This window comes from Equus asinus, chromosome 16 (assembly GCF_041296235.1).
Source record: "Equus asinus isolate D_3611 breed Donkey chromosome 16, EquAss-T2T_v2, whole genome shotgun sequence".
In the NCBI taxonomy this organism is placed as follows: domain Eukaryota; kingdom Metazoa; phylum Chordata; class Mammalia; order Perissodactyla; family Equidae; genus Equus; species Equus asinus.
Window position 1 is genome coordinate 44,947,856 of NC_091805.1, and position 20,753 is coordinate 44,968,608.

Genomic DNA, 20,753 nt, shown 5'->3' on the forward strand with positions numbered 1-20,753 from the left:
GGTTTAAAACAACAAATATTTATTATCTCTCACAATTCTTTGGATTGATTGGGCAGTTCTGCTGGTCTTGCCTGGGCTCTCATGTAGATACATTCAGCTGCTGACTGGGCTTAGCTGGGCTGGAAGATCCAAGATAGCCTCACCCAGACTTCTTCTAGAGTCTTGGGACTGGCTATATGTTGGGGCTTCTCTATTCTTTTCCACATAGCCTCTATTGGGAGGAAAACTCTTCCTCTCCCAACTTGGGTCCAGTGAATGAGGGCCTGCAAATTAACTGACAATATACAGATTAACAGGAGAGTAGACATGGTTTATTTAAGTGTGCACAGGAGCTCTCAATAATAAGGTTTTATATATATCAACTTAACAAAAGGGGGGTTACTGGGACTTCAATAGGAAAGTATGAGCAGTTCTACTGGGCTTTTTCATGCTAATAGAAATGAGACGTCTGTCTCCATGGCAACTGAGTTCACAAGAAACTCCCTGGGGGGAGGGGGTAATGGTATTTTTGGGAGCCTCTGCTGTGGTCAGATAAGGGAAGTTCAGATAAGATTTCTTTCTCTATCTTCTGTGGCTCAAATTTTTTCACTTTACCAGCTCTGGGGGTCTCAACGGGTTCCCACAGCACTCACCCTCCAGGAGGCTGGACTTGCTCCCTTCTTCTGTGGTCTGCCGGCTGTATTCTGATGCAAAGCAGAAGCTGCAGGGGTCTAGAGACCCCAGCTCTGGAACTCATGCAGTAGCCCTTCTGCCACATTCTGCTGCTCAAAGCAAGTCACAAGAGAAGGCCAGACTCAAAGACTGGGGAAATCGATTCAGCATCTGAGGGGAGGAACATCAAAGAATTTGCGGCCATATTTCATCTACCACAGGGTTTGATCAGAATATTTGGTCAGTGAAGGAGAACCGCCCTTTGTCTTACTGAACTGGAGTCTTAAAGGAGCCATATACCTCCCTCCCCACCTCCCCACCTTCCCACCTGCCCTTTCTGGAAGGAGATCTGCCAAAGCCTCAGCTGTCCACCCTGAGCTCCCAGCTTCTCTCCCTTCTCACCTTCTTGCCGCCCCCTCTCTGCTCTGTAGCTCAGCTGCAGCCAAGCTGTGTGATCTTGGCTATGTCACTTTTCCTCTCTAGTCCTACCAACTCAGATGTTCATTTTTCTCCCCACTTCACACGCTAGAGGCCTCCTCAACTTTCCCTCTGGGAAGAAGAAGCCAGCTCAGAGTGACTTGACTGGAGAATTAGGAAAGCTCTTTGAGGCTTCTTGGAGTTCCCTGTTAGGAAAGAATAATAAATCTTTTGGGATAGCAAATCTGTTGGGTAAAACCTGAACGATGAAGCACAAGTGTTCCTGATGCATTGGGTTCTTATTGTCCCTCAGGACAGAGATCAAGAGAGACAACAAACGGGATTAGAAAAGTAAAAGTTTGTTAGCTTGTGCACAGGAGAGGGACAACGGAGCCAGTGCGGAAAGGAAAGGGGCAGGTGACCGGCTCCTTAGGGAACAGGACTGTGGGGCTTTTATTAGGCAAAGGCTGGGGACGGGGAGCCTTGTTTTGCACGTAGAGGTGGGGCTTTCCTTGCGCCTGCACTGTTGTTCAACATGCCACCTCATGTGACACAGGTATCATTAGCATGCTAGCTCTCCACCCCTGGGTGTGATTTTTACTATGCTAATAGGGCTAGGGTCACCTTCAGTGGACTCCTGGGTACTAGGGCACATGTGCAAACCCAGGAAAGTCCAGAGGCTGTGGAATGTGGATCTTGGTGGCCTCCAGCTGATTCCCCTAGCCTGCTGATTGGTTAGGGCCAATCTTGTTAGGGCCTTATCTTGTTAGGCCTTGTCTCTTTAGGCTGGTTCCTGTCTCAGAAGGATTTTGTGGGGGCGCTCACAAGAAGTAGGATGGAAAGAGACTAGAAGCAGAAAGTGACTGTAATATACAGCACAGTGACAACAGTGAATAATACTGTATTGTATATTTGAAAATTGCTAAGAGAGTAAATCTTAAAAGTAAAACAACAAAACTCCAGGAAGTTACCTTCAACTTCCCTGACTCAGAGGGTCCATGCACTGCCCAAGGCATTAATGTAACAACTGAGGCTGGTTCTCTTGCTGGGATGATAGCATCTAATAACCTATAATTACCCATAATGATTTAACAGGGCTTGGCCCAGGTAACAGCCAGACATTTCAGGATAATGGCTTTTCTTCCCTTTGTATTCGGAGTGTGTCATCTCATTGCATGGATTGAAAGGCATTTATTGACACGACTGCATTTGATAATTAGGCTGGTTTTGACTTATGTGCTATTCATTACATACTTTAAGCCAATATAAATAAGGGTCCTTACCTCTGGGCCAGAACAAAAGAAAGAGCCAGAAAACCCAATTCTTCTCAAAAGGAGTCTCTGGCGTCTAGAGCAGACAGAGGGTCTTTCATTCTTACGCTCCTGGGTTGAGTTGAGGGAAGGGGGAGGCAGACCTAGGTGGGGGCAACTGGAAGGACACAACTCCCAGTAGGCCACCCATGAGCTGATCCTGTTGCCTTATCTGCTAATTCAGGCTTAGGGGCAGAAAATTTCAGCGCTAGGTGATGGGGAAGGGAAAAATCGACCCCCCATCCTTTGTGGGGGACTGGCATTGACCACCCCAAGATATGTCTCTTTGGCATGATAATTATTTGAGGCTGGTTACTTTGCAGACAGGAAAGCAACTGAAAAGTAGAATTTACTTGCCCTTTGTTAGGAGACATTTACATTGTAAAGGAAATCGCTATCTGTAAAGATATTTCCCTCTCTACCAGGAAGAAGGGGGGATGACCTTATCTCTAGAAACTCTTAATCAATGGGGAAGGCAAGGACTTAAATTTGCTTATTGTGCTTGTCTGGTAACCTCCTGTAACTGACTCCCCCACCCCCAACATCCTCCTTTGTCTTTAGCTGGATATGATACTTAAGGTGGGGGCTTCAGCCATTTTGGCGAGTTGCTCAGCTTGCCTGACCTCTCCCATGTATACATCTTATAAAGCTTTGTTTAATTTTCTCCTGCTATTCTGTCTCATGTGAATTTAATTCGTTCTCCGGCCAGATGAACCCAGAGAAGGTAGAGGAAATGTCTTCCCCCTACACCTTCTAGGTTCTTTCTGGCTGGTTGAATAATTAAAATGACATAAGGCAGATTAACAGGAGAAAAGAATTAATTATGTACATACAAGGAATCCACATTAACATGAGAGATTCCAAAGATAATCAAGCAAAATGAGATATATATGCCATTCTGGACTAAGGAGAAGGGCATAGGGGCCTGGAGAGAAGGAAGGCAATTCAGAAAAACAATAAAGAGTAAATGTTTAATAAACAAATGTTTGCTGAGCCACACAGAAACAAGAGGACACAGAGAGGAATTTTAATAGAGACTTTGCTAGGTTCCTCCCTGCCAACCATCCCTAGTTCCTATTAGACTATAGTTATCTTTGGTGATACTTCCTTTCCTGGAGCAGGCCCTTTATCTAAATTCTTTAGGCAGTTAAGGGAGAGGTAAAAGCTCCTCCTGAGTCTTTTGTTTCTTAAAAATAATCAGCCTAAAATTATCCTCATGCCAAAGAGACACATTTTGGGATGACAAATTTTGCTCCCCTACAAAGGAACCAGAGATCAAGGCCCATACTTCTATCCTTGTGAGGCAAAATTGTGAGGCTCGGAAATGAAGTGGGAGTCCTGACCTGGAGAGTGCAGCCATCCTGCTTATCTCTGCCAGGTTTGTCCTCGACTAGGCTACTTTACAACTCTGTAGAGGTAGAAGTTAACTGATAGTAAGGCAATTAACTCCTTTCTAAGGAAACGCAAATCAGGGCCATTACACAGTGGAATGCAATTGATTCTTGTGGATATTGACCAACTTTGCCAGTTCTTCCACTTTCCGGACTATTTATAAACTCACTTCAGCATTCCTTATCTGACTATAAACTTGTGGTTCTTTGAATTTTCCTTAGAATAGGTTGTAATATTTCAGGGCTTCCTCATTAGTTAATGAGTTCACTCTTTGACACAGCTGCATATTATATCTATGAGTTGCCATTGTATATTCTTTGAATATTAATCTAAATTTTAACATCCTATAGAGAAGGGTAAAGAGGCCCAGAGAGGGGATGGGACTTTCCCAAGATCACACGGGTTAGCTGTGCCAAAGCCATGCTCAGAACCCAGATCTTTTTTGGCTGCTCTATGTTTCATAATCTCTGATGCACCTCACAGGATTGTCACAAGGACCACAAGATAGAAGAGAAACTGGTGTGAAAAGCGAGACACGCCACGCAGAGGCAAGGGTTCCTGCCTGGGGGGTGGGGATGGGGAGAGGAGGCTGACGAGGTCCTGGGTTCCAGTCTCATGTACCAGGCACATGAACACGGCCGGGTCATTCAACCTCCCTGAGTCTGGTTACCTGCCCTGCTCACCTCACGGGGCGCTGGGGAAGAGGGGTGAGGTGAGAGAGGAGGCCTGTGAAAGAGCTGTGGTGATTTTTAAAACATGCCCACATATTCTTTGCTGCTCCTCTCTTCAAGAAGTGGCGCCTCACTCCCCTCCCTCCCTTGAATGTGGGCTGGATTTAGTGACTCACTTTTTTTTTTTCCCTAGATTGGCACCTGAGCTAACAACTGTTGCCAATCTTTTTTTTTTTTCTGCTTTCTCTCCCCAAAGGCCCCCCCCCTGCCCCCCCCCGGTACATAGTTGTGTATTCTAGTTGTGGGTCCTTCTAGTTGTGGCACGTGGGACGCCGCCTCAACATGGCCTGACGAGCGGTGCCATGTCCGTGCCCAGGATCCGAACCGGCAGAACCCTGGGCCCCCAAAGCGGAGCTCGAGAACTTAACCACTCAGCCACGGGGCCGGCCCCTAGTGACTCACTTCTAACAAAATAAAGCAGGAGTGATGGTGTGCGACTAGTCATAAAACAGCACTGTTGTTTACATCTCAGTTGCGCTCTCTCTTGGATTTCTCTTTCTGGGGGAAAGTGAGCTGCCCAGTCGTGAGAAGACCGAGGCAGCCCTGCGGAGAGGCCCTTCTGAGGAACTGAGGCCTCCAGCCCATAGCTATGTTAGTAAATTTGCGGGATCTCGGGGCTGATGAAGGCACAAGATGTGATCAGGTGGTTGACTGTGGTCGACAATGAGCTTTATTTAGGCTTTGACCTATCTGCACGCAGGGGAAGCCCTTTACAGCTCAAGCGCTCCCACAGGCAATGACTTGGGGCCACCACCCAGAAGAGGAGGAGGGTCAGGAAGCACCTTTGGGAGAGGGAGATGGAGAGGCTCTTTCCTGTATAGATGATGATGTTCATCATGATGGGGAGCCTCTGGATGAGAGAGCTCCAAGAGGCATTGGTGGCTTGGGATCTTCTGTAGCACAGAGTTTATTGTACCTGATAAATAAATGGGAAGCAATAGGATAAGTTGGATGATGTGAGGAAGACATTTGGTGTAAGACTAATTCAGTTGGACCTTGTTTTTCCAAAAGGGCCTGACGTGGCCAGTGAGCATGCCTTGTATATCTGCTTTAAGCATTTGCTATGTTCCAAAGACAAGAACAAATGCCCTTAAGATACAGATGTAACTTCTCCCACATGGGAACTTCCTTAAAGACAAGCATCTCTCCCTAGGTTAGGAATTGATCGCTGTACTCACCAGTGACCACCCAGCTCCAGACAACAGACCTGCTACCTGCTGTGTCACTCAGTGCTGACAGGGCAATCTCATGACTATTGTAAAAGGGACATTCCTAACATATGTGACGTATGCTTTTTGTTCCAAAACAGTATATAACCATTCTGTATGCCCCACTTCTTTGGCGCCCTTCCTTCCTTGGGGAAGGAAGGCCCCGGGCTAGTCCTCAGATCTGGCTCATAATAAACTCACCCCAATTTTGATTTAAAGATTGGTCAGAACCAATTATTTGTGTCAACACACCTATGGCTAGTAGATGTGAGGTGCAATTTCATGGGGCATGCAAAGCAGGAAGGCTTTAAATGACTAAAAATATGTTTATTTGGGCTGTATTTGATACAATTGGGTGTGTAAAAATTTGAATTTTGTGCCAGCAGGCTTTTGAGCCCACAGTCTCAGCCTACCATGAGGGGCCAATATCAGGCCATGTTTGGATCATTATACAACATTATGTCAGTCCTAGATTCTTTAGTCCCTGTCAAGCCCTCAGGTGACTCTAGCCCTGAAAGACAGCTTAAGTGAAACCTCATGAGAGACTCTGAGCCCCAACAAGCCAGCAACTTAGCTCCCAGATTCACGACCCTCAGACACTGTGTGAGATATAAATGTTCGTTGTTTTAAGCTGCTAAACTTTGGGGGCTTTATCATGCATTAGTAGATAACTAATACAAATGCCTCCACAAACAAAGCCTGTCACGCTGCACTAAAAGGCTGGCTCTCTGCTCACTCTGTCACCCGTACATACTCCTGGCATACCAACCTGTACTCTTAATAGTGAAACTTAGCTCTGGCCCACACTTACTCTGGCCCCAACCTGACAGTTTCATGTGAGATAGTTTTCAGCCATGCTTCAAAGAACCCACAGCAGCAAACCGCCCTGAACCGGTTCTACCCTAACCACAGGAGCAGCGCCTGTGTAAAAGGACCTGGAGGGACCCTGAAATCACCTTTGCCTCGTTACCTACCATGCTAAAAGCCCGGCCAGGAGCAGAGGTAAGGGAGTGGGGATGGGGGTGGCAACGCACCTTGCTAGGCACCTTGGCGCCATGTGCACAGGAGTTTGGAGAACTGCGCATGTACCAACTGTTCCTGGAAGTCTCCGCCCCTTTTCCAGAGTCCTGATGATCCCGTGGCTCCTCCTCCTTGTTCTCCATTTCCTCATCTTCAAGGAGAAGCTGTCTGTAGAGCACAAGCTTTCTCTTCTCCAGTCCTCAATGTGCGACTAAAATTTCTCCTCTGCTGTTCTGAGCCCAGTCTCGTTCTGTTGGCACAAGCGACTCAGAGCAAAAAGACCCACTTTCAGGTCACCGGTCCCTTAGGGCTTGGTAACAGTACCCCGCCTCCTCCAACATCACCACATGCGCTTTTTGTCCCAGGAGGGCAAGCGTACTGCTTTGAGACTAACAAGGCACGACCTCAGCATCAGCAACAGCCACTTCTCCACTTGCTTTCTTTATAAATTATTCAGCCCTCCTTTGCCCCCATCCCAATTCCAGACCTTTACAAATATTAAGCCTTTAGATAGGCCTGGACCTCAGCTTGGGAGACTACATTTCTTTCCCATCCCTGCCACCCTCTCCCCTGCCCAAAGCCAGAAAGATCTTTGAGAAAGCTCATCTCTGCCCTGATTGATTTTCCCCTTGGCTGTAGCTCCAGGTAATTGACTCTTACGGGGTCCTAATTAGGGAACTGGCTTTGCCATTTCCTGTCCTAAGAGCTGATGACACTGTGGGGGAGGAAAAATAATTTTCCCTCTACCCTTCTAGGTTCTTGGCTGAGACCACCCTACAATAAAAAGGACAGATTAACAGGAGAGAAACAAACAGAAATTTAATAACATGTACACCTCTTGTATATGTGGTAGAGACCCTGAAAAACTGAGTAACTCCCCGAAATGGCCCAAGATGTTGACCGACATCACCTTAAATAACATCTCCAGCTAAAGACAAAAGAAGGTGTTGTAGTGGGGAGGCCCGTTAGGGGAGGTTTACAGGAAAGCAAGTAAACAAGGGTAAGGCTGTAATGCAGATTGAAGTCTGCCTTCTCCGTTGATAAGAGTTTCTACAGATTTAAAGTCATCTTTCTCTTCCTGGTATAGAGAGGGAGACATCTTTACAAATAGAGATTTCCCCTATAAATGTAAATGTCTCTTACAAGAGGGTAATTTTTATTGGTTTTCATAGCTTCTCCAGTGTTTGCAGTTTCTTAAAAATAATCAGTCTAAAATAATCTTTATGCCAAAAAGGCATATTTTGGGGTGACAAGTTCTGCTCCCCTTCAACACTGTCAAGTGGGCAGGTGCTTACTTCCCCTTTCCTTCTCAGCACCCTCAGCCTGGATGTTCTTCCACGTGTCTGGCTTGAACTCTCCTGATGCAGTTTAAATCTGCACGCTTCTCTCTTTCTCCACACTGGAATCAAAGGAGTTTCTTCCCAGCAAATGCAGCCTCCCCCTTGCCCAGGCTCACAGGGCTTTGTCACAGCTGGGGGCTCAGATCCAGATCCTCTCAGTCCCAGCACAGCCCAGTGACCCCATCCCAGAAGAAAACAAGGCCAACACCATTGCCAGGCATGTCCTTTCCCATGACTGCCATGTGACATCATGGCACGTTTCCCATGACCATCATTTGACTCTCTGTTCTCCGTCATCCCTGTGAAGTTGGTGAAACCTCTGGGGATCCCAGAGCATGACTCAGCCGAGAGACCAGGAGAGGTGTGCTGGGCTCTGTTCTCAGCTCCTGCCTCTGGTCTCCTGCGAGGTGCGCCCCCTGGGCCTCCATGTGCTCACTTGAGAGTCCAGAGGGTGGCGTCCACCTCTCAGGGCTGCAGAAGAAGCTGGAGTCTGAAACTCCATCTGACCCATAAGGAAGCCGAGACATGCAGGTTCCGGTGCAGCTCGGCATGGACTCCGGGACTGGATTCCTCTCTCAGGGCTCCATCCTCCAGACAGCTGGGCTGTCCCTCACCACCGCCCAGCCCTGTGCCAGGTGTGGAGGGAAGTGGGACCTGCAGCCCTGGGACCTCAAGGAGGGCTCCTCCCTGCTTCCAAGCTTCCAGGAGGCCATTCCTCCCTGTCTCCTCTGCCTGGTGAACTCTGACCCTTCCTTCCAACCTCAGTGTAATACCAGCTCAACACAAGGTTGACATAAGGGAAGCCATATCGCAGAAAAGAAACCATATTGTAGCTTTGAATGACCTCTGGTTAACTAACCCAGACATATTCTGTAGATTTTATGGACCCTCTCAGCTGCTATAAGTTGATAACTTTGTTCCTTTGAGTTCCCTAGGAATGTGATGACCCCCAGGCAGGGAGTCTATGCTGATAGCCATCGTCAATAACGACTGAAAGATCAGGGTATAGGGCTTTGCTCCCCCATCTCTGATGCATATCCAGTAAAACAAAAGACTATCAGGAAATAAGACCTGATGTCTGCCCCCACTTGGAGATCAGATGGAGGCCCCACTGGGATTAGGCCCATTTTTCAGGGACTGTTAAAATTTGGGTTGTCTATACTTCTTATCCTTCTGGACCAATAGTTGATTATAAAATGTGCCTTTAGACTTTGTTCCAAAACTGTTGAGCAAGGTACAAAATTCTTATAATGCAAAATGTCAACCTGAAGCCTGGAACAAGAGAATATTTCCAAATGAGTGCTAAACAGTTTCATTCCTCTAACCCAGATCTATGCCCCAATTCAGCAGGAAGTAGCTAGATCGGTCATCACCCTGAATCCCTCAAGAATAAGGAATGACCAAAGAATAGGGGGAGTTGAAACCAGCGAACAGTTAGCCATTGATGATTAAGTTAGCTAGGAACTAAAGTTTTTTCCTTTTTGCAATTAGTGATTATAGCTTTTAGCTGTTTAATCCACCCATTGTTAACTGTGCTGTTTAGGCAATAAGCTATCTGACTTCCACTAGATTCCTATAAACAACATCTCCCTGGAGCCTGGATCACCGTGGTAATGAGTGTGTGAGGAATTAGAACCCCTTGTCCACTTCCAGCCAGTTAAGACCACCAACTCACCAACTGGGCCTGTGTAGATGTCCCAAAAGTGACCTTTTGGCATCAAGAGGCTAAAAACTCCACCCTCAGATCATGCTAATGTCGCCATTTTGTGCACATGCGAGTCTGACTATGCTCGCACAGATAGAGCATCCCCTCTCCTCACCTCCAATCATCTATCTCCACATTTCAGACCACCTTGCCCCTTATCCATAAATATCCCTGAGTCCCCATTTTTGGGGAAGTGGATTTGAGACTCATTCTCTCACTTCCTCACATGGCTGCCTTGTGATTAAAACCACCTCTCTGCTGCAATCTCGGTGTTTGGCTTTCTGGGCAGCACGTGAAAACAAACCTGGTGCAGTAACAAGTGTAGAGCTCACTTTCTCTGAACCTTCCTTGGCCTCTCAGAGCCCGGCAGGGGGCCTGTCCAACGTCTCCCACACACACACACCTGCATCCTATTCTGGTGCTTCGGGGCACTCCCTGAGTGTGTGAATTTGTCTTTCTTTCTCCCATATTAGTCTGTCACCTCCAAGCAGCACAGGAAAATGTCTGCAGTGCTCATGGCTGTATCTGTCTTGCAACAATTCCTCCTTGTTGCCCCTGAAAGTTTGAGAACAACTGGGGTAACCCCCAAGCCAATCAGCAGCCTCTCCTGACACCCAGGAGGCAATGTGCTCCAGCTTAGCACAACCTCAGCTTTGGGGCTCAGGCTGCTGGAGGACAGGACACAGGGTCAGGGTTAAATGAAGAATACCTCAGAAGGTACCTGGAAATGTCTGCCATGAGCCAGCTGGTGACCAGGCCGCTTATTGAGATGGAGTGTCCAGGCCATCAGGTGACTGTCCCACTGGGTGTCTGTGCTTCATCTTCCAGGGGATGGTGCAGCACTTTGAATGTGGGTCAAGTGTGCATCCTCAGGGCTGCCACGGGGGCTGGGAGCCAGGGCGCTGCCCCAATCCTTTCTCTGGACCTAGTCTATCCTGAGGCCTGGGACAGGGTCTCCACCATCCTCTGTTCCTCACAGTCTGGCACAGTCCTGGCGCCCACATAGACCCTTGCTCTGTGGCTCTGTCTGGCAGGAGCTGACCAGCATGAGAAGAGCCTTCTAGCAGTCAGAGCTGTCCAGGCACCGAAAGGGCCGCTCTTTGACATGACGAGCCCCTGTCACAGTCAGCGTTCAAGCTGGGCCCCCATTAGCTGGCTCAGATGCTAAATGTATTGCTGTACTGGGAGGAGGCTGGGCTGGATGCCTTCTGTAAGTTGTGAATGGCTTAGCACGAATTCCTTCTCATGGCATTTTAACAAAATGCCCACAGTGGACTCTTAGGTGATAGTGAGGAAGGTGGTTTTTTGGCTGTAGATCCAGGCCTGTGTTTCTGAAATCACTGCTCATGAACAGCTCCCTGTTCCTCTAACTGAGCTGGGTCATCCCTGCTGACCTGACCCTGAGGGCGGGGTAAGGGGTTCTGTCTCCACTACCCCCTCTTCTCTGCCTTCCTCTGATCAAGGGTTAGGCTGGGGTGGGTGTGCAGTAGGGTTGAGTAAGGGAGGGGAATGCTGAGTCAGAGGTTTCCCTTTTACTGTCAACCAAATGTTGCAAGAAAAACCAGCTCATTCCAATTCCCACCATGCAAGGGGCCTAAGTAAAATTTAAACTCCTATTTCCTTTTGTTGTGGGTAAGAAATGAATGAATGCTGTTAATAATGATGGAGATCAGAACTGTGATTTGCTTGGGAGATTGTTTTTTTTCATTTTCTTTCACTTTCTCAAAAAAGTGGCTGCAGTGCAGGAACAGGACAAGAAGAAAGGAAACTCACGTTTAGTGAGCATCTGTTAAGTGCAGCAGGATTCTTTGTCAAGGGCTCTCATGAAATTTTTACAACAATGTGAACTGGGCCTGTTACCCCATCTTATAGATAGGGAGGACATATGTGATTTGCCTTGACCAACACAAGAACTGGGTGCAAAGGTGTGCATCTTCATTTGGGGCATCAATGAGACTTCCTCAGGTGAGGCCAGTCTCACACTTCCCCAGGGACACAAAAGTTCATCTGGCTGAGTTGGGCTGGAATCCAAGGGCGTATGGTTCCTCCCACTGCCAGCCTCTGTGCCCTCAGATTCTTATGCCTCCCAGGTGCTGGACCTCCCCTCCCCTCTACACACATCCTCAGGGAGGGATATGTGGAATTTGGAGAAGAAGTAAACAAACAGGACTTTGTATACATAGCAGGTGAGAATGTAAACTGGAAAACAATTTGACAGTATCTTGTTAAATGGGACATTTGTATACCCAAGCACCCAGCATCCCACTTCTCATATATACATAGAGAGACTTTACAACTGTGTCCCAGGACACATGTACAAAATGTACTTAGCATCACTGTTCAAATGGCAAAGGAGAGGAAACAGACCCAGCATCTATCAAAAGAAGAATGGGTAAATAAATTATGGCATATTCACACTTTATCTGTTGGGATCCACTCTGGAAAGCAGAAGCCACACTAAGTATTTCAAGCAGCGAGTATTTAATACAGGGTATTAGTAGCACAGGCACTGGAGGGCTGAAAGAAGACAGAGGGAGCATTGAGCTGACGCCTGAATAGGAAGGCAGGAAACAGCTACCCCTTCCAGGATGTGGAAACACAAGGGAAGGAAAGGGTTTTATAGACTCAGAAGCCTGGAGGAGGGGCTCTGAGGAAGTGAGGCCCTCACGTCTGAGGAGGAGACACCACCCATTGGTGACCATGCCTATGAGAGGAAGCAAGAGTTGGTTCTGACCATGAGAAAAGAGTTGGAGACTGAAGCTACACGCCTCACTGAAAGGAACAGGGATAAATAGAGATAAACAGGAAGCCAGTCCCTTTTCTCCTCCTCCACCCTTCAATCTTTTTTTGTAAGTTGTCCCTGTTGCCAGAACCTAGCAGGATGCCACTGAAAATGGAGAAATGTGGTTTGTACAGTCCAGCACATAAATCAGAGTTTAAAAGGGTGGATTGGGACCCCAGGGATAACAGGTGAATAACTGGCACACATACTATGGAATATTACATAGCAGTGAAAATAATGGCCAATGGACTGCATGTAACAACAGAGCCAGATCTTAAGAACAATGTTGGGCCACCCCGTGGCCGAGGGGTTAAGTTCGCACACTCTGCTTTGGTGGCCCAGGGTTTCGCCAGTTCAGCTCCTGGGCGCAGACATGGCACCGCTCATCTCACGTGCCACAACTAGAAGGACCCACAACTAAAATATACAACTATGTACAGGGGGGGCTTTGGGGAGAAAAAGGAAAAATAAAATCTTTTTAAAAAAAAGAACAATGTTGAGTGTGAAAAGAAAATCCCAGAAGATGATATCAAGCATAGCATTTCTAAAAACCTCAAAAATAAGCAGATCTCCACAAATATATAATTTAGGCATATTTAGTTATTTGATGAAATAAATAGTTTTGTAAAAAAGCAAGGGAAGAGAGGATTCTGTGAAAATGGCTGATTAGAAAGCACCAGGAACCCCACCTAGACTACAGTTGCACTGGCAAAATCTGATGCAACTATTTTGAAACTCTGGAGTCTGCTGAAGGCTTGCAACTTCCGGGGGACAACATGGACCATAAATTGTGGTTAATCTCAGTCAACTTCAGCTCTTAGCACAGTAGTAGCTAGCCACCCCCCACTCTCAGCCATGTGGCAGGAAGCTCTGCATGTGTTCCTGGAGTAGCTGGCACACAGATCATGGGAGCCAGGGTGGACAATAAGAATCCTGACCTCCAGGGGCTGGCCTGGTGGCACAGCAGTTAAGTGCGCACATTCCACTTCGGCAGCCTAGAGTTCGCTGGTTTGGGTCCCAGGTGTGTACGTGGCACCACTTGGCAAAAGCCATGCTGTGGTAGGCATCCCACATATAAAGTAGAGGAAGATGGGCATGGATGTTAGCTCAGGGCCAGTCTTCCTCAGCGAAAAGAGGAGGATTGGCAGCAGTTAGCTCAGGGATAATCTTCCTCAAAAAAAAAAAAAACACAAAGAATCCTGTCCTCCAGATATTGGGGATCTGTGCTCTGATTACTGATTGCTGCTTCTAATCACAGACTTGCAGACAAAGAGGTGGGCACCCACTGTTGCAGTTCCCCTCAATGTTGCAAGCCACTCTCTCTGGCTAAAGTAACTTTCAGGTTAAAGCACCAGTTCCCTTTTTCCTCCCTTCATTTTTCTCTTTTTCCCTTTTTGGGAGCCAGGCCCGGTGGTGTAGTGGTTGGTTTCATATGTTCTGCTTCAGTAGCCCAGGGTCCATGGGTTCGGATCCCAGGTGTGGACCTACACACCACTTGTCAAGCCATGCTGTGGTGATGTCCCACATACAAGGTGGAGGAGGACTGGCACAGATGTCAGTTTAATGACAGTCTTCCTCAAGCAAAGAGAGGAAGATTGGCAACAGATGTTAGCTCAGGGCCAATCTCCCTCACCATGAAAATACAAAAAATAAAAAACAACTGCATATCTGAGAAAAATTAGAAATCGACCAAGCATGCCAAGGGAAAGGCTCATAAAATACCTGAAAAGACCTTAAGGTTACACCTCAGGTTAATCCTTGGCACAAGACAGCCTCCAAAAAACCACACCATAAGCAAAAACAATAAGTATCAAACCTGGGGAAGGGGAAGAATCTGATTTCCTGAGTTAGCACATTATTTGATTAAAATGTTGTTTTCAACAAAAATTACAAGGCATACAAAGAAACAGGGAAATATGACCCACTCAAAGGAAAAAATAAAATAGTAGAAGCCGTCTCTGAAAAGGACATGATGGCAGATATACTAGGCAAAGACTTTAAAACAACTGTCTTAAAGATACTCAAAGAACCAAAGAAAGATGTGGAGAAAGTCAAGACAATGACAAATGAGCAAAATGGAAACATCAATAAAGAGATAGAGACCATAAAAAGAAACCAAAAAGAAATTCTGGAGCGGGGCCTGCCCGGTGGTGCAGCGGTTAAGTGCACACGTTCCACTTCCGTGGTCCGGGTTCACCGGTTCGGATCCCGGGTGCGGACATGGCGCCGCTTGGCAAGCCATGCTGTGGCAGGCAGCCCACATATAAAGTAGAGGAAGATGGGCATGGATGTTAGCTCAGGGCCAGTCTTCCTCAGCAAAAAGAGGAGGATTGGCAGCAGTTAGCTCAGGGCTAATCTTCCTCAAAAAAGAAAAAAAAAAGCCAGGGCCAGCCCAGTAGTGCAGTGATTAAGTTTGCACATTCTGCTTCTCAGCGGCCCGTGGTTTGCCAGTTTGGATCCTGGGTGCAGACATGGCACCGATTGGCAAAAAGCCATGCTGTGGTAGGCATCCCACATATAAAAATAGAGGAAAATGTGCATGGATGTTAGCTCAGGGTCAGTCTTCTTCAGCAAAAAGAGGAAGATTGGCAGTAGTTAGCTCAGGGCTAATCTTCCTCAGAAAAAACCACAAGAAAGCTCTCACATCAACAAGCTAACTTTATCCCTTGAGGAACTAGAAAAAAGAGAACAAACTAATCCCAAAGCTAGCAGAAGCAAGGAAATAATAAAGATTAGAGCATAGATAAATGATATAGAGTGTAGAAAAACAATACAGAAAATCAGTGAAACCAAAAGCTAGTTCTTTGAAAAGATCAACAAAATTGACAAACTTTTAACTAGATGGCCTAAGAAAAAAAGAGAGAAGACTGAGATTACTGAAATAAGAAATGAAAGTGGGGACATTACTACCAATGCTACAGAAATGAAAAATGATTATAAGAGAGTACTATAAACAATTGTATGCCAATGAGTTGGATAATCTAGATGAAATGGACAAATTCCTAGAAACAGCAAACCTACCAAGACTAAATCATGAAGAAACAGACAATCTGAATAGACCCATAACTAATAAGAAGTTTGAATTAGTAATCAAACATCTCCTGACAAAGAAAAACCCTGGATGTGATGGCTTCACTGGTGAATTCTACCAACATTTAAAAAAGAACTAAGACCAATTCTTTTCAAACTTTTTCCAAAAAGCTGAATAGGAAGGAACACTTCCTAACTCATTCTCTGAGGCCAGTATTACCCTGATACTAAAACCAGACAAAAACACTACAAGAAAAGAAATCTACAGACTAATATCCCTTATGAACATTGATGCAAAAATCCTCAACAAAATACTAGCAAACCAAATTTAGATGCATATTAAAAGGATTATACACAATGACCAAGTAGGATTTATTCCTGGAATGCAAGAATGGCTAAACATAAGAAAATCAATCAATGTAATATACCACTTTAACAGAATGTAGGGGAAAAAAACCCCATATGATCATCTCAATTGATGCAGAAAAAGCATTTAACAAAATTCAACTCCTCTTCATGTTAAAAAACAACAACACTCCAAAAACTAGGAATAGAAGGATACTACCTCAACATAAAAAAGCCGTATATGAAAAATCCACAGCCAAACCTCATACTCAATGGTGAAAGGATGCTTTTTCTCTAAGATCAGGAACGTACAAGGATGCCTGCTTTCACAACTTCTATTCAATATATTACTGGGGATTCTAGCCAAAGCAACTAGGGAAGAAAAATAAGTAAATAAAAGGCATCCAAATTGGAAAGAATGAAGTAAAATTATCATTTGCAGATGATGTGACCTTATATGTAGAAAACCCTAGAGACTCCATAGACACACAAAAAAACCTATTTGAACTAATAAATGAATTCAGCCAAGTAACAGGATACAAGGTCAACACACAAAAATCAGTTGCATTTCGATACATTAACAATGAACAATCTGAAGAGGAAATTATGAAAACAATTTCATTTACAATCACATCAAAAAGAATAAAATATTCAAGAATTAACTTAAGGAGATAAAAGTTTTATACAATGAAAACTACAACACATTGCTGAAAGAAATTAAAGACAAATAAGCGGAAACACATCCTATGTTCATAGATTAGAAGACTTAATATTGTTAAAATGTCAATAGTATTCAAAGCAATCTGTAGATGCAGTACAATCCCTATCAAACCGCAATGATGTTTCTTGCAGAAGTAGAAAAACCCATCCCAAAATTCACATGGAATCTCAAGGGACCCTGAATAGCTAAAACAATCTTGAAAAAGAACAAAGTGAGGGGATTCACACTTCCTGACTCGAAAACTTCCTACAAAACTACTGCAATCAAAACAATGTAGTATTGGCATAAAGACAAGCATATAGACGGATGGAACAGCATACGCTAGAAATAAACCCTTGTGTATATGGTCAAGCGATTCTTAACAAGGATGCCAAGACCATTCAGTGGGAGAAAGGACAATCTTTTCAACGAATGGTGCTAGGAAAACTGTATATCCACATACAAGGAATGTAATTGACCCTTACCTAACACCACATACAAAAGTTAACTCAAAAGCGGATCAAAGACCTAAATGTAAGAACTAAAACAATAAAACTCTTAGAAGAAAACAGGACAAAAGCTTCACAACATTGGATTTGGCAATGATTTCTTGGATATGACACCAAAGGTAAAGGTAACAAAAGAAAAAATAGATAAGTTGGACTTCATGAAAATTTTAAAAGTTGGTGCATCAAAAGATAGTATCCAGGGGGGCCGGCCCAGTGGCGCAGCAGTTAAGCTCACATGTTCCACTTCAGCGGCCTGGGGTTCACTGCTTTGGATCCTGGGTGTGGACATACGCACTGCTTGTAAGCCATGCTGCAGCAGGTGTCCCACATATAAAGTAGAGGGAGGTGGGGACAGATGTTAGCTCAGGGCCAGTCTTCCTCAAAAAAAAAAAAAAAGAAGACATTATCCATAGAGTAAAAAGGCAACCCACAGAATTCAAGAAAATATTTACAAATCATACAACTGAAAAGAGATCACTAACCAGAATATACAGAGAACTCCTAAAACTTAACAACAAAAAACAAACAACCTGATCCAAAAATGGGCAAAGGAGTTGAATAGACGTTTCTCTAAAGAAGATATAAAAATGGCCAATAAGCATATGAAAAGATGCTCAACATCACTAACCATTAGGAAAATGCAAATCAAAACTATAGTGAGGGGCTGGCCCCATGGCCAAGTGGTTTCACTGGTTTGGATCCTGGGTGCAAACCTAGCACCACTCATCAGGCCATGCTGAGGTCGCACCCCACATAGCAGGACCAGGAGGACTTACAACTAGAATATACAACTATGTACTGGGGGGCTGTGGGGAGAAGAAGAAAAAAAAATTGGCAACAGATGTTAGCTGAGGGCCAATCTTTATAAAAAAAAAACCTACAGTGAGATACTACCTCACATCTTTTAGGATGGCTATTACCAAAAAAACAGAAAACAGCAAGTGTTGGCGAGGATGTGGAGAAATTGAAACCCTTGTGCACTGTTAGTGGGAATGTAAAATGGTATAGCTGCCATGAAAAACAGTATGGTGGTTCCTCAAAAAATTAAAAATAGAAGTACCATATGACCCAGCAATTTCACTTCTGTGTATATACCAAAAAGAATTGAAAGCATGGTCTCAAAGAGATATTTGTCCACCCATGTTCATAGAAACATTATTCACAGTAGCTAAAACTTGGAAGCAACCCAAGATCCATTGGGAATGAATGGATAAGCAAAATGTAGTATATACAGACAATGGAATATCATTCAGCCTTAAAAAAGAAGGAAATTTTGACACAAGACACAACATGGATAACCTTGAGGACATTATGTTAAGTGAAATAAGCCAGTCACAGGAAGACAAAACCTTCAAGATTTCACTTATATAAGATACTAAGAGTAGTTAAATTCATAGAGACAGAAAGTAGCATGGCCGTTGCCAGGACTGGGGAAGGGGGTATAGGGAGTTGCTGTTTAATGGGCATAACATTTCAGTTTCACAAGATGAAAAGAATTATGAAGATGGACAGAGGTGATGTTTGTACAACATTCTGAATGTATTTAATACCACAAGAGAAAACACAAGTTTAAGACAGTGGTTACCTCTTGGGAGAGACAGGAGGGAGTGGCTGAAGAGGAACACAAAGGAAGATGCAAGTTACTAAGTGATGTTTCAGCTCTCCTGCGGAGGTGGTGGGGGGCAGGCTCGCGGATGATTAACATTTTGTTAAATTGTCTATTTGCATGCATGGAACATTATATTTTAAAATATAAATGAGAAAATATTCAGAGGTAAAATTAGGGAATCTGGGTTGGAGGCAGGACAGTTGGAGTAGTAAGCGAGGGCTGTGGCACAGCCGTGACCCCCGTGGGACAGCACGGCCCAGGGCTCCGGGAGGAAGGGAGGCGTGGGTGCAGGGGGAGGAGGGCAGCCTGGGATGCCGGCGGCGAGGCTGCAGGGCCGCTGTGGCCCGCATGAGGGCGCCCCACACTGCCACATCCAGCCGGGGTTGGGGGGGGGGGCCCGAAGGGGGGGGGAAGAAGGGGGAGAAGAGGGGTTGGCTGGAACGGAGGGAAGACCCGGAGGGGGCCTTCCGCTGGGACAGCAGGAAGGAGGGGTCCTGACTGCCCGCAGAATGGCCCCTCTCTCCAGGTTTCTCGTGTGTCCAAACCTTGAAGAGGTCTGTTTTAGGTCCCTCTGGCAACTGGAAACACAGCTGGCTTTCAGGTCCTGAGGAATTCATGCATATGTATGTCAGGGCTGCCTGCGTGGGGAGGAGGGAATGTTTGTTTATTGAGGTGTGTGTGGCATGCGTCAGCTGTGTTGGGAGTGACTGTCTATAAGTATATGGGTTTCTCCAGGGATATAGTGGAGGGTGGGAGGGGGCGTGGGGAGGAGTAGCTCCTGCTTCCCCAGGGCTGGGGCTGGTACTAACAAGGAGGGGAACCTGAAGCAAGATGAAGCAAGATCCAGCCCAGGTGGATTCAGCCGGCTTTCCCCATCAGAGGGGTCCGCATCTGAAAGAGGAGGGCTAAGCCTTGGCCTTCAGCCTGGCTGCTGGCTGGGGCCTTCAGACCCTCAAGCCTGCTAGTGGTTGCTCATTACCGAGCAAAGGCTAGGATGCCACTGCAGCTGCCAGGCCCTGGAGGCTGCCCTGTCCTGCTGCTCCAGAACCTGGTGTCACCAAGATGTGCCCAGGGGCATAGCCCATAAAGGTCTTGTGACCCAAGAAACAACACTGGTCTCACTTTAGACCAGGACATTTTTTTTCTCCTGAAAGCTGCCTAGGGCAGTGGCAGAGAGCCCAGGTTTGGGGAGGGAGGTGAAGGGTAGCAGAATACGCTTCCCCGAATATGCCTTCTGGGCATAAGGATTATTTTGAGCTGATTATTTTGCGAAGCAACAGACATGAGAGAAGCTCTGAAAACAGAGTAGAAATTACTCTTCTGAAAGGGAAATTTAGGGGCCCGCCGGGTGGCGCAGAGGTTAAGTTTGCACGTTCAGCTTCAGAGGCCTGGGGTTTGCCCGTTTGGATCCCGGGTGAGGACATGGCACCGCTTGGCACACCATGCTGTGGCAGGCATCCCACATATAAAGTAAAGGAAGATGGGCACGGATGTTAGCTCAGGGCCAGTCTTACTCAGCATAATGAGGATGATTGGCAGCAGTTAGCTCAGGGCTAATCTTCCTCAAAAAAAAAAAAGAAAAGAAAAAGAAAAGAAAGGGAAATTTACATTTATAAAGGAAATCTCCATTTGTCTGAGTGTCTCCCTCTCTGAACTAGGAAGAGAAGATGACTAAATCACAGGAGAATCTTATCTCCCACAAAGGCAGAGACTTAAATCTGCCTAACAAACTTACCCGTTTACCCTGCTTTTTCATGGTCACCTCCCACAACTGACCTCCCCACCCCCCACCTTTCTTTCTTTTGTCTTTAGCTGAAGATGGTATTTAAACTGCTAGCTCAGGCCACCTGGGAGAGTTAACTCATTTTTCCCTGGGTGCCTCCCATATATACACGAGGTATACATAGGAACAAACGAATGTTTGTTTTTCTCATTATTCTGTCTTTTATTAGGGTGCTCTTAGCCAAGAACTCAGAAGTGTAGAGGCAAGTTATTTTTCCTCCT

General features: G+C 45.7%; 2 long non-coding RNA genes across 4 annotated transcripts in view; one reads left to right on the forward strand and one right to left on the reverse strand.

Annotated features, from left to right (window-relative positions):
* Positions 1 to 7,031, reverse strand: LOC106828583 (uncharacterized). Of its 2 annotated transcripts, none has more exons than XR_006514522.2 (4): positions 6,744 to 7,031; positions 5,284 to 5,417; positions 633 to 822; positions 1 to 274 (listed from the first exon to the last, which is right to left on the reverse strand). It is a non-coding gene; the product is annotated as an uncharacterized lncRNA (long non-coding RNA). The 2 variants fall into 2 exon arrangements; XR_011494905.1 differs by having other exon boundaries at positions 7 to 263; positions 6,744 to 7,013.
* The window catches only part of LOC123277539 (uncharacterized), a 22,216-nt gene continuing 8,046 nt past the window's right edge, over positions 6,584 to 20,753 (forward strand). Inside the window, exon 1 of one of the 2 annotated variants that reach the window (XR_011494906.1) lies at positions 6,584 to 6,711. This is a non-coding gene — a long non-coding RNA (uncharacterized lncRNA). Of the gene's footprint in view, positions 6,712 to 19,222; positions 19,373 to 20,753 lie in introns of those variants that run through there. The other variant, XR_011494907.1, reaches the window with a different exon arrangement.